The sequence below is a fragment of the Quercus suber genome, unplaced genomic scaffold, assembly GCF_002906115.3.
Source record: "Quercus suber isolate HL8 unplaced genomic scaffold, Cork oak 2.0 scaffold_407, whole genome shotgun sequence".
In the NCBI taxonomy this organism is placed as follows: domain Eukaryota; kingdom Viridiplantae; phylum Streptophyta; class Magnoliopsida; order Fagales; family Fagaceae; genus Quercus; species Quercus suber.
In genome coordinates, this window is record NW_027069858.1 from 444,259 (window position 1) to 455,489 (window position 11,231).

An 11,231-nucleotide genomic window follows, 5' to 3' on the forward strand; every position below is an offset into this window, starting at 1 on the left:
TAACCAATATAACCAACTGATACTCATAGAAAACCAACATACCCTTTTAGTTTGACAAGCGGTCAAAGAGAACTGGTACAAAAAGGGGAAAATATTGTTAATCAACTCTGGGTCTTAAAAGATAATGCAGTACACACCATCTGCTAACTTCTTTCCCTTCCTATTTGGCCCTTACCTACCAAGTTTGCAAAGTAGGCAAAGCCACTTAGAAGTTCAACCAGCTTTTAGATCAGGAACAAGCTAATAATCCAAACATCCAATTACATTGAGAAATTATCTGACCAAACACAGAACATTAGAAATATTTGAGTGGTAAGTAAATCAAACCAATGGCTGTCCCTTCCCATCTTGGTCCAAGTTATAGAGAATGAGTCTCTTATGTAGAGCTTATCCTTCATCTGTCAAGTTTCTAAACAACTTAGCCAAAACCCCATATATGTTTCCATATTGTGCATGCATTCTGTCCACAACAACAAAGCTTTGGACTTTCTTTTCAGTCTCAATCCAAATCATACCTGTTTCTTTTGCCACCTCATTTCCCTCATTCTCTTAATAGTCCTTGCTTTCTCTTTCCATCTCCCTTTAGAAGAAAATAGATAGTGGACAATAAAATATAGGGTGCAAGGATTTTAGGTGCTGCTGAAAAAAAAAAAACTGATCTGCAGCATATATTCCCATCTCCGAATCACCATGAATGCTACAAGAACCAAGCAATGCTTGCCAATTCACAGGTAATTCATCAATAAAATGTTTTGCTTTAGTAAGAAGTCCAGCCCAACCCAACAAGTCAACAACACAAGCATAGTGTTCTGATCTTGGACTCAACCCATGATCTTTAGCCATGGATTCCAACAACGCCATGGCCCTTTCAACTAAGCCAACATGGCAGCAAGCATGGAGCAAGGACAGCAATGTAACATCCGTCGACTGTATGTGTTCCAACCTCATCTCTTCATACATTTGTAGTGCCTTGGAGCCAGACCACAAAGGACAAAAGATGCAATTAAGGAGTTCCATGAGATTGAGTTCCTTTGAGACATCCAACTGAAGACTTTGATCAAATCCTCCAAATCCCTGCACTTGGAGTAAATGTTTATAATTCCATTCCTGACAAAAGTATAATCACTAAAGTTCTATTTGATAAGCATGAATACTTATTTCTCCACAACCTCAATCTCTGTCTTGTTAGTTATGCATAATTACTATTATAAAGTTGCCAGCATTCTCCACAAACATCAAAAATGATAATCAACTGCAACTCCTTTCTGCTGTACATGTCTCTGAATAAATAGAATTGTACAGTGCAACAAAAATTGAGGCGAAAAACTCTACCGACAGAGGACAAAACCCACTGCAATCTAAAATAAGAAAAGAGGAAAAAGATAAGGTAAGGGACCAAATCTAAAAAGAATTCACATACTCAAAATACATAAGCATATATACAGGTAGGAAATATACAGGTAGGAACTCACTCCTATCTCAGTTGTACCCGTTCAGCAACTGTTCACTTTCCAATGCCAAGTTCTTATGCAGTCTCTTGTTCCATTGGAGATCCTGCATTGCACCTATATTTAATAGAGGACTTAGAAGTTAGAACCTGGATAGATGGCTAACGAAAAAAACAAAGGATATTAGCTTATCACAAAACCTACTAAATATAATACGCCACAGAAATTGAACAAGTACTGTATCTTGCTTGTGGAAGCAAATAATAATAATTATAAGTTAATAATAGTAAGATCATTTTGCCTTGGGGATTCGGGTAAAGAGGGGGGATGCGGGGAGAGTAATCAACAAAAAGTGATAGTAGGATCAATGTGGAAGGATTATAGCTTAGTTCTTACATCTTTTACGCCTCGTGTTTCAACCACAATAGGTTGCAAGAATTGCAAGAGCAAGACGAAATAGAGGATCAAGACACAAGCATTATAGCTTAATTCTTATATATAGTGACTGAAGCTTTATTCGATTATTGCAAGAGCAAAAGCCCATTTATTTGAATCTACAATTAAGCCATTGGTCAACAATGTGTCCAACCATAACTGTGCCTCATATCCTTATAAACTTATCAGAAAAATGGCCAACTCTGGCACTTCTACCCATCCAATTTGTTGGGAAGTTAAGACAAATCTAAAGATCTATTCTTAAATATACCCAAGGAAAATATTAAATCATCTTTTTCTTTAAGAAAAATATATTTAAAGGCATCTTTCATTATCAACGAATTCAGTATTCTTCTCTTCAATTTCCAAAGAACCAATTAGAGGATAAAACTAGTTAGCTCTTGTCAAGTTAATTACTATTTAATCAATGCCATTCCACATGAAGTAGTTTTCACAGATTTCATGCGGATTCATGGCAGTTTTCACAATATGGAAACAAAAAAATAGAGAAAAAGAGCCAACTTGGCAATACCTATATACCGTTCACGAAGGTTTGGTGTTTGCATCCACAAAGTCACTCGCATATCAGAATTAGTGAAAATTTCATGAATTTCAATGAAATATCAAAACCAAACTTATGCAATCACAACCATCATTAGAATCCAACCCTGTAAAATTAATGCCATATATGGTAAAAATGAACACCAGGCAATAAAAAAAACTTACTCAAATACACAAATTTGAGACCTGAATCTCATTCAAATGATAACCAAAACATTTTTTTTTTTTTACTTCAACAAAATTTGTGAAGCCGAAATGCATTCTTCCTACCCTACCCTACCCTACCCAACACATAACTTACAAAAACCCAATAATGTTAGCCAAAATTCACAAGCAATTACAAAATGTTAAATTAATAAAGATTGAAGAGAGTGAAAGATAAATTTACGTTCCTGGAACGACGGCGTTTAACCGAGGAGAGGTGGTCCGTGGACATCGCCGCGAGTCAACCCGAGTTGAGTCTTTCTTGTACTCGCCCTTTAAGCTGTCCGAGTCATGACTCGCTCGAGAGTGAGAGTCAGTCAGTGCGTGATTCTTTTTGAGTCTTTGTCGGTGCGTAATTGAGAGTGTCACACTCAGTATGTGAGAGAGAGACAAGGGAAAGGGACCGGGGTAGTTTTGGTAATTTGAAAGTAAGAGTGGGGTCGGGCCAGCCACGTGAACGATGCATTAAAAAAAAATATATATATATATATATATGAAATTTTGCCGACACATATGCATACAACAAACAATTTTTCATGTCATGGCTTCTGACAGTGATGAGTTGAAAGGTCCTTTCCATACGTGTCTTTGAAAATATCTGATTTTGAACATCAGATAAAATGAATTGTTTGTGCTAAAACTGTAGCAACTGCAATTTGCTAACATAGTTTGTTTGACTCTTTTAGGTTATTGTGGTAACAATTTATCCAACCTTTGTCTTTGTTTTGTACTATGGCTTAGGGTGTATTCTTATCTAATATTACTTCATTTATCTTTTTAATTCTTTTAATCTAGGAATATTTGATTTCATTGCATCAGCTAAGTTGCTCATATTTCAATTATATGGTGATTGATTTGCTTAAAAAGTAGTACTTTCAGAAAGATTTTCTAATACCATCATTAGGAAACTGTCATGGTTTTCATTATGTCTCCCTCAAGCTAGAAAGAATTTTTCCTCACAGTATATTATATATTGGTAGCCAAGGCCTCTCATCATGTGGAACCCACGTCTTATCAGCGAAGATGTTGGGAGGTAATTTTCCAACTAGCATAGTGAGGGGAAGCAATATAATAAGTTAGCATGCAGTGGAAACAAAACTGGAAACTAACATCTTGAGTCTGTGAAGCTCAAATTTGGTGACAAATTCCATCTTCAAAGACTCGAGTTCTAGTGTTGAGTTTGAACAATATATCCACGTGAAACTCGAGTTTCTCAAACTTGAGCACCATAGAAATATCTACACATGACGATGAAGAAGAACCGAAGAACCAGATTGGAAGCCAAATCAAAGGAAGAATCTGGAGAAGCAAAACAGAGATCTGGAGAAGTAAAGGAAGAGTTTAGAGAAGTAGATTCGAAAAAACAAATAATCTAGAATGAAGAAGTGCAGAACCAGATGAGAAAGTACAGGGGAAGAAGAAGAAGACTCACGAACAGTCTGATCTAAAAGAAAATGGTGGAACTTGAGTCTTAAAAACTTGAGTTCCACACGAACAGGAAAATGGTGGAACTCGATTCTTAAAAACTCGAGTTCAACATAAATTTTTTTCTACATTAGCCACCTCTTGCAACTTGAGATGCTAGTTTACTCAATAGTTTTGCAAACTAAACAACTAACTAAAATATTTTAAAAAAATAAAGTTAGATGCAAAAAAAATTCGGATTTGCTATTTTGCTTTCGTGGGTAGCTAATGCGGTGTCATTTATCATTCATGCGATTTACGAACATCTTTCTTACTCTTTTTTTTTTTTAGTTAAATCTACAAAAATAGAAAAAGAAAAGTCTATATTGAACAAAACTCAAGAATGGCATAAATTTGGAGGAAAATTTTAGGAGTATAATACTATGATCATAGCATTTTCAAAATAACTTTACAACAATAGTTAAGTGGTATTTTGTTATTTACAAATAAAAAAGAGATGTCAATGGTAGCCCTAAATTAGAACAAGTAACAATTTGCTATTTATTCTCAAACAGTAACAGCAGCAATTGTTATTTACACTTTCTTCTTCCCTTTCCTTTTCATCTCCTCACTACCCTCTACTTTAATATTGCTATTCATCTTTCCCTTCATCTTACTTTATTTGTCTCTTCTTATCCCTTCTCTCTTACTATAAATTTGTCACTCTTTTCCATTATTTGCATAATTTTCTCTTACAAAAAGGTTTTCTCTCTCTCTCTCTCTCTCTCTCTCTCTCTCTCAATGTTTTGGTAGATTTTTATTTTTTTATTGCATCTCCGCTTTAGGTTGATAAATTTTTGTGTTTTTAAGAACTCTAATTTAGTTTGATACGATTTAGTTTTTTGTTTTAAGTTGTTATTATTATTATTATTATTATTTTGCTCTTTGATTGTTAAATTTTATCCAATTACATTATAAAAAATTAAAGATAGTAGATAAAAATAAAATATTATTCCATTACATAGCATAATTTGGATAATTTAGTGTTTATTGTTATATCTTTTAAATTTTTTTTTCTGCTTTTATATTTTACTAAATATTGAAATTCAACTACATCCTCCTTATCATTAAATTATTTATATTTTCTCTCTCTTTTTGTTTTAAAAAATTAAAAATATGTAATATTCTACTTAAATTCAAATAAAAGAAAATTGTGCTCATCAAATTGTACTTTTTATTTTTTATTTTTTTTACATTTACACTTTCTCCAAAATTTCTCATTCTCTCTACCTTTTCATCTCCCCAAACATTCTACCTTGATATCACTCTTCCTCTTTCCTTTTATCTTCCTTTATTTTGTTTCTTTTTATTATTATCCTCTTAGTATAAATTTGTCATTCACTCTTCCATTCTTTACATAATTTTCTCTCACAAAAAAATGGTTATTTCCCACACTTTTTCCCTCAATTTTTTGGTGGATTTTTTTTTTCTTGCATATCTATTTTAGCTTGATAAAGTTTTGTATTCTTTAGATCTCTATTTTGGTTGATGGGATTTAGTTTTGTGTTTTAAGTTTTTTTATTTATTTTTATTTATATTTTTTTTATGACTTTGATTGTTAAATATTATCATATTTCATTATAAATAATTAAAAATAGTATATAAGAATGTACTATTATTATATTATGTATAATTATTTGGATAAGTTAGTGTTTATTGTTATGTATTTTATTTTTATTTTTTTCTCATATAACTTTATTTAACATTTAAATTCAGTCACATCCCCCATATATATCATTAAATTATTTATATTTCCACTCCTTTTTTTATTTCAAAAAATTTAAAGTATAATATATTTCCTAAATTAAATAAATAAAATTGTCCACATTAAGTGGAGTAATGCTAGGGAAATACTCATTCTCACACCCAATGCATCAAAGGAAGAATGAAATACAAAATAAATCAAGTTAGAAACAGAAAATTAAAAAAAAAAAACTAATAATGCATATTTAATGTCATAGAATCATCATCAAATTTTGGAAAACGATAGGTTGCCAATGGACTCTCTCTCTCTCTCTCTCTCTCTCTCTCTCTCTCTCTCTCTCTCTCTCAGAGAGAGAGAGAGAGAGCTCTAACTATGGAAACCATATTAATCATAACTGAAAAAGAGATGTTCTCTGATAGTAGTAGAAATTACATAAGAAATAAAGTTAGAAAATTTAAAAATCCATTTTTTGACATTTCATTTAATCTTATTACCACAAAGGGGTAAGCTACAAACAAAGGCCGACCGGGGCCATACAGTGATACAGGTTACGGTTGTGAAGACCAACTATGGTGTTACAAGTGTAAACTGAAATATGAACTGAGATTGCCATCTGATTACAAGATTGAGGGTTGTAAAAGAGAGGGCTTGTGAAGTAGTTTTCTGAAATTGATCCTAAACTGACTTTTTGGTTAAGGAAATTGTGATCAACCCTAAGAATGGTTAGTTTTTGCTTAAGGGCTCTAACCTTAGATTTTGTTTCCTTGATTTCTCTTTGAAGGTCGTTGACTGTAACTTCCTTCTTGGATTTGGTAAACCTATTGTAGATTTCCTCCAAATCAACTTTGGGTTCCTGAATCCTTGGTTCGGGTTTATTGGTTTCCTTAACTAAGGTTTTCGGAAATCATCAAGCCTTTGAGCTTTGATGATAGGGTCTTTGATCTGTTCTATGAGATCTAAGAGGAGCTCTCTTACTTAGAAAGAACATTGGAATGGGTTCATCCGGGCCACTAGAGGTTCTAGAGGAAGCTCTAGAGGATTCTGAGGATGACTGGTATATCTGGCGGATCTCACTGTCACTAGAACCACTGAGAGACTCACTATCTAAGCGATCAAGCTCTAGGAGCTTAAAGATCTCATCTTTACTAGTTTGGTCACTGACAAGGGTGTTGATAAGGGATTTGGCCTTAGTTTTACATTCTTTTCTGAAATGACCTCTCTTTCCATAATTAAAGCATTTTCCTAATGCTTTTGGTATGGGTTTTCCTGTGGATTTAGATTTTCCTTTCTTATAGAAATCATCTTTGCTGTACATCTATTTTCTATAATACTTGGATGTTGTTTTCTTTCTATGAAATTTCTCAAAGGATTCTTTGCCTCCATATTTGGATTTTCTCTTGGGAATAACTGAGGGTAAGCCATATTGTGTACAAAAGTTTCCTACTTCGTACTTGGCTTTACTCTTATTGGCTTGGCTTTAGATTTTCAAATCTCTGCACATCTTCATTCCTTCACGGCCCATTGTGCTAGAAATATCACCATAAATTAGGTTATCATAATCTATGACACCTAAGGGACTACAAAGGGTTTCTTTGACCTTTTCGCCGAATAGTCTGGGTAAGCTATTGATAAACTTCTCCTTCCAAAATAGAGAATTACAATCACTTTTATGCATGATCTCTGGTACTAAAGACATCTTCGTACCACCTGTAGTCGCTAAGGGTTTTACATCTAAGGTTACTCAACTAGTTGTCAATCCCAGATGTGATGTTGTTAGGTTTTCCTATGAAGTGTTTCATGATCGTATAGATCAGGGTATTGACTCCATCAGGAATTTCTTTTCCTATGCGTTCGTCAAAGATGGGGATTCCTTCCTCATCTTTTTGGACAGCATGCCTGATATCTTCTCTAGACGCTTCTGTTAGGTAGTTGTTCCACCATTGCAAAAGTTTTCCTGTGAATCCTAAAGCTATGAGCTCTATGACCTCTATGTGGGGACGTCCTTCATTTAGGTAGTTATTGGCTACCATGGTCATGTGCTAGATCTTGTTTAGGATTTCTTGTTCTGATAAACCATCTATGTTCCATTCATAGAGTTTACCAGAGGATATTGAGAATTGGTTGCTAACATTCCTTTCCTCGAATTGGAGGTCAGGGGGTATAGGTCTGGGATACCAATTCTTGGTTAAGCTGGTTTGGGTAGGTTGGTGAAGCCTTTTCACCTCTAAACCTCTAAACTGGCTTTCTAGTTTTCCAATCTCCTTTTCATTGTTTGAGGAGGTTCTGCTGGAACTACTAAAGGCTGTGTGGATGTCTAAAATAGCTAGTCGAGGATCCTTGCTGGTCGAAGTGGTAACTGGGAAGGGGTGACTGGTTCCTTCTTCACAAGTTCTTCAAGCTTTTGGGTGACTATCTCTAGGGCTGTTTTATCCTTAAGGTAACTAAGGCTGGTTTGTCTAGTTGTAGGAAGCTTGACTAAAGGCTTTTCTAAGGTTTGGATAGGTTTGCTAGGGTTTCCTAGCTGAAAGATAACCTTGTTTTCTATCCTGTCTTCTATCCTATCAAGCCGTTTTCCTATAACACCTAAACACTGGTTGGTATAGTTGTTCTACTCTATCACCTTCTTGACTATTTTCTCCTCGACTGTGGGATACTTGAAGGGAGAGGCTACAACATCACTTCCACAGTGTTTGAAGGTTATGGCTTCTTGGGGTGGATGACTCGACCTAACAACTTCTTTGTTACCTTTGTTGTCTTCTATAGTCCAGTTGGTTTTGATGATGACACAAGACTTTTTGTGCCACTCAAAATGGTTCTCAAAGTATTCAAAAAAAGAGACATTGCTGGATATCTCTTTCATGAATTCTTTCCATTTTTTCAAAACTTTTTCCTTTTGTTCCCTAGTGTGGTTGGCTCTATAGGCTTCTCTTTTGAGTCTATTTTTCTTTACATCAAACTCCTTGCCTAAGGCAACTAGATCAGGGGTGAACTCTTTCCTAATAACCATAAGCTGACAATCAATTTCAGGTTCTTGCTGAAAAGGATCTTCCATATTTGTACCTAATGGGGATGAGGCTTTTGGACTGTTGTTATCTTCTTCCTGATCAACAACTAAGTCCTGTCTGGCTGTGTAGCAAGGGGTACTAACCTGGGATCTGGTTTTGACTCCTTAGAGCTCTAGTCCTAAATCTCTTCTAGATTTTGGAAAGGGTGCTAGAGGTTTGGTTGAGCTACACTAGGATGCAGGTTTATCTCTAAGAAGGATATGTGACTGCCTACTGAGTTGGTGTAGATCTACTGGGGATCTAAACCGGGATTCATCATATCCTAAGGGTGAATCTAAGGGTGTTCTAAACCTAGACTGGTCAAAACTAAGTCTGACTGTACCATCGGCTAGCTATTGGACAAAGTCTAAATCTGGATTCTGAGCAAGGTTTTGGATCTGGAGAGGAAAGTTTTCATTCTCTAGAGTCCAATTTGAAGGGAAAGTGACCTTGGACCATTTTAGGGTTCTGGGTACCTGGATCTTGGATTTGAGGTCTTTGGTTTGGATGAGAGTAGTTTCTCCCATCTTTCTCTTGTCAAGTGCTTGAACATTGAAGTTCATCCTCATGCACTTATAATACACTCTGTATATCAAGGCTAGCTGCTGCACTCCTTGCAACATGAAGGTTCCATGGGTCTTGATATTGAGGGTGAGGGCTTTCATGATATATGGGTCATGAAGGTTGACTGCAAAGTTTGGTAAATAGTCAAAATGGACTAGTCTACAACTAAGACTGGTTTCAATGGTTCCTAAGATGCTGTCATTAAATCTAATATGATGGGTGTCTCTAAGGGCCATTAGGATTGAAGAATTCAAACCTTCTTTGATCAAGGGTTTAACTCTGACCTGGACTAAACCTATGTGGATGAAATTGTGTCCTTCTCTCCTGTGCACTAATAGGGCTGAAGAGGGTAACAAGTAGCACGTCTCGTACTCCTTGTTGATGCTGTAAACTTGCTCTATAGTTCTAACATGGTAATCTGTCTTGAAAGCCTTTCTAACAGACCATGAAGATTTATAGATCTGATGGGTGGGTACCTTGGGAATATTCCAATCTCCTAGTTTTAGATCTGCATTTGATAACTCATAGGATTCTGAATTGAGAATTCCATCATCTTGAGGGATCTCAGGGAGGGATGATCTAATGCTGGTAGAAAATTTACTTCTAAACAACCTATTCATTGTTCTGGATTAAAAACCTAGTTAAACAATCACAACCTAATTACCTTTATCCTTAAACTTCTGGATCTATCCTTAAATCTGAAACAGGGTGTTCTAAAAGATGATCGCCTAATCACTTGCTCACTTCAACCTCTTGCTACCATTGTCCTAACTTTTAAGCCTAAAACGCCTCACTCCGGCTAAACGACCACTCGGCTTAGGACACCGGGACTTATTGGGTTGACAAACAGCATAGATCTGGCCTTACGTGTCTTAATAGTACACATCTACAACAAATTGTGGGGATAAACACAGAAACACGAAGAAGCAGATAATTGAGATATAACCGATCAACATGAACAAATAATCACAGAATGATAAACAGATAGGTAAAGAAGGAGGCTCAGCCTACCATTAAAAGAACAATGTTGAAGAAGATATAATAGATGAAGAAAATAATGAATGGTAAGAGAAGAGTTATCAGAAAATAAATGTAAAACAAAATATATGAACTTGGAGATATATTCATGAAAATAATCTTTAATGTAGAAATTAATGGATAACTATGGCTAGTGATACCACCAACTTGATTGAAAATAAAATGTAACTTACAAAAACTATTATCGGCCAACTTGGCTCTGATACTAAAAAGGGGTAAGTTACAAACAAAGGCCGACCGGGGCCATACAGTGATACCGGTTACAATTGTGAAGACTAACTATGGTGTTACAAGTGTAAACTGAAATATGAACTGAGATTGCCATCTAATTACAAGATTGAGGGTTGTAAAAGAGAGGGCTTATAAAGTAGTTTTTTGAAATTGATCCTAAACTGACTTGCTTTAGAATGGAATTTGAGATGCCTTTTATAGACTGAAGGGAGCCTTGGATTCTTCTAAAGATTGCTGAAAATTTGGAAGGTGAAACGCTTTTATCGTCTTTTATAATGAACAATGCTACCTCTCATTTATCGTCTTTGTGATGCAAATCATCATTTAGTAAATATATGATAATGGTAAAAAGTGTTATAAATGGGATCACTAAATATATATATATATATATATATATAATTAGCCACTCATTATAGAGTAGAAATCTATAATTTTACGCATCCAAAAAAGTGGAATATATAGAGTTTTCTAACCTAAAAACTAATGAAAAACCAATGGTTAATAACTAAAATTATAGTATTAATAAAATATTTAATG

At 34.9% G+C, this 11,231-nt stretch overlaps 1 long non-coding RNA gene across 2 annotated transcripts; it reads right to left on the bottom strand.

Moving 5' to 3' along the window:
- On the bottom strand, nucleotides 1-3,051 carry LOC111986870 (uncharacterized). 2 transcript variants are annotated; one of them, XR_002880224.2, is made up of 3 exons: nucleotides 2,416-3,035; nucleotides 1,473-1,565; nucleotides 1-1,358 (listed from the first exon to the last, which is right to left on the bottom strand). It is a non-coding gene; the product is annotated as an uncharacterized LOC111986870 (long non-coding RNA). The 2 variants fall into 2 exon arrangements; XR_002880223.2 differs by having other exon boundaries at nucleotides 1,473-3,051.
- Between the last annotated feature and the right edge of the window lie 8,180 nt (nucleotides 3,052-11,231).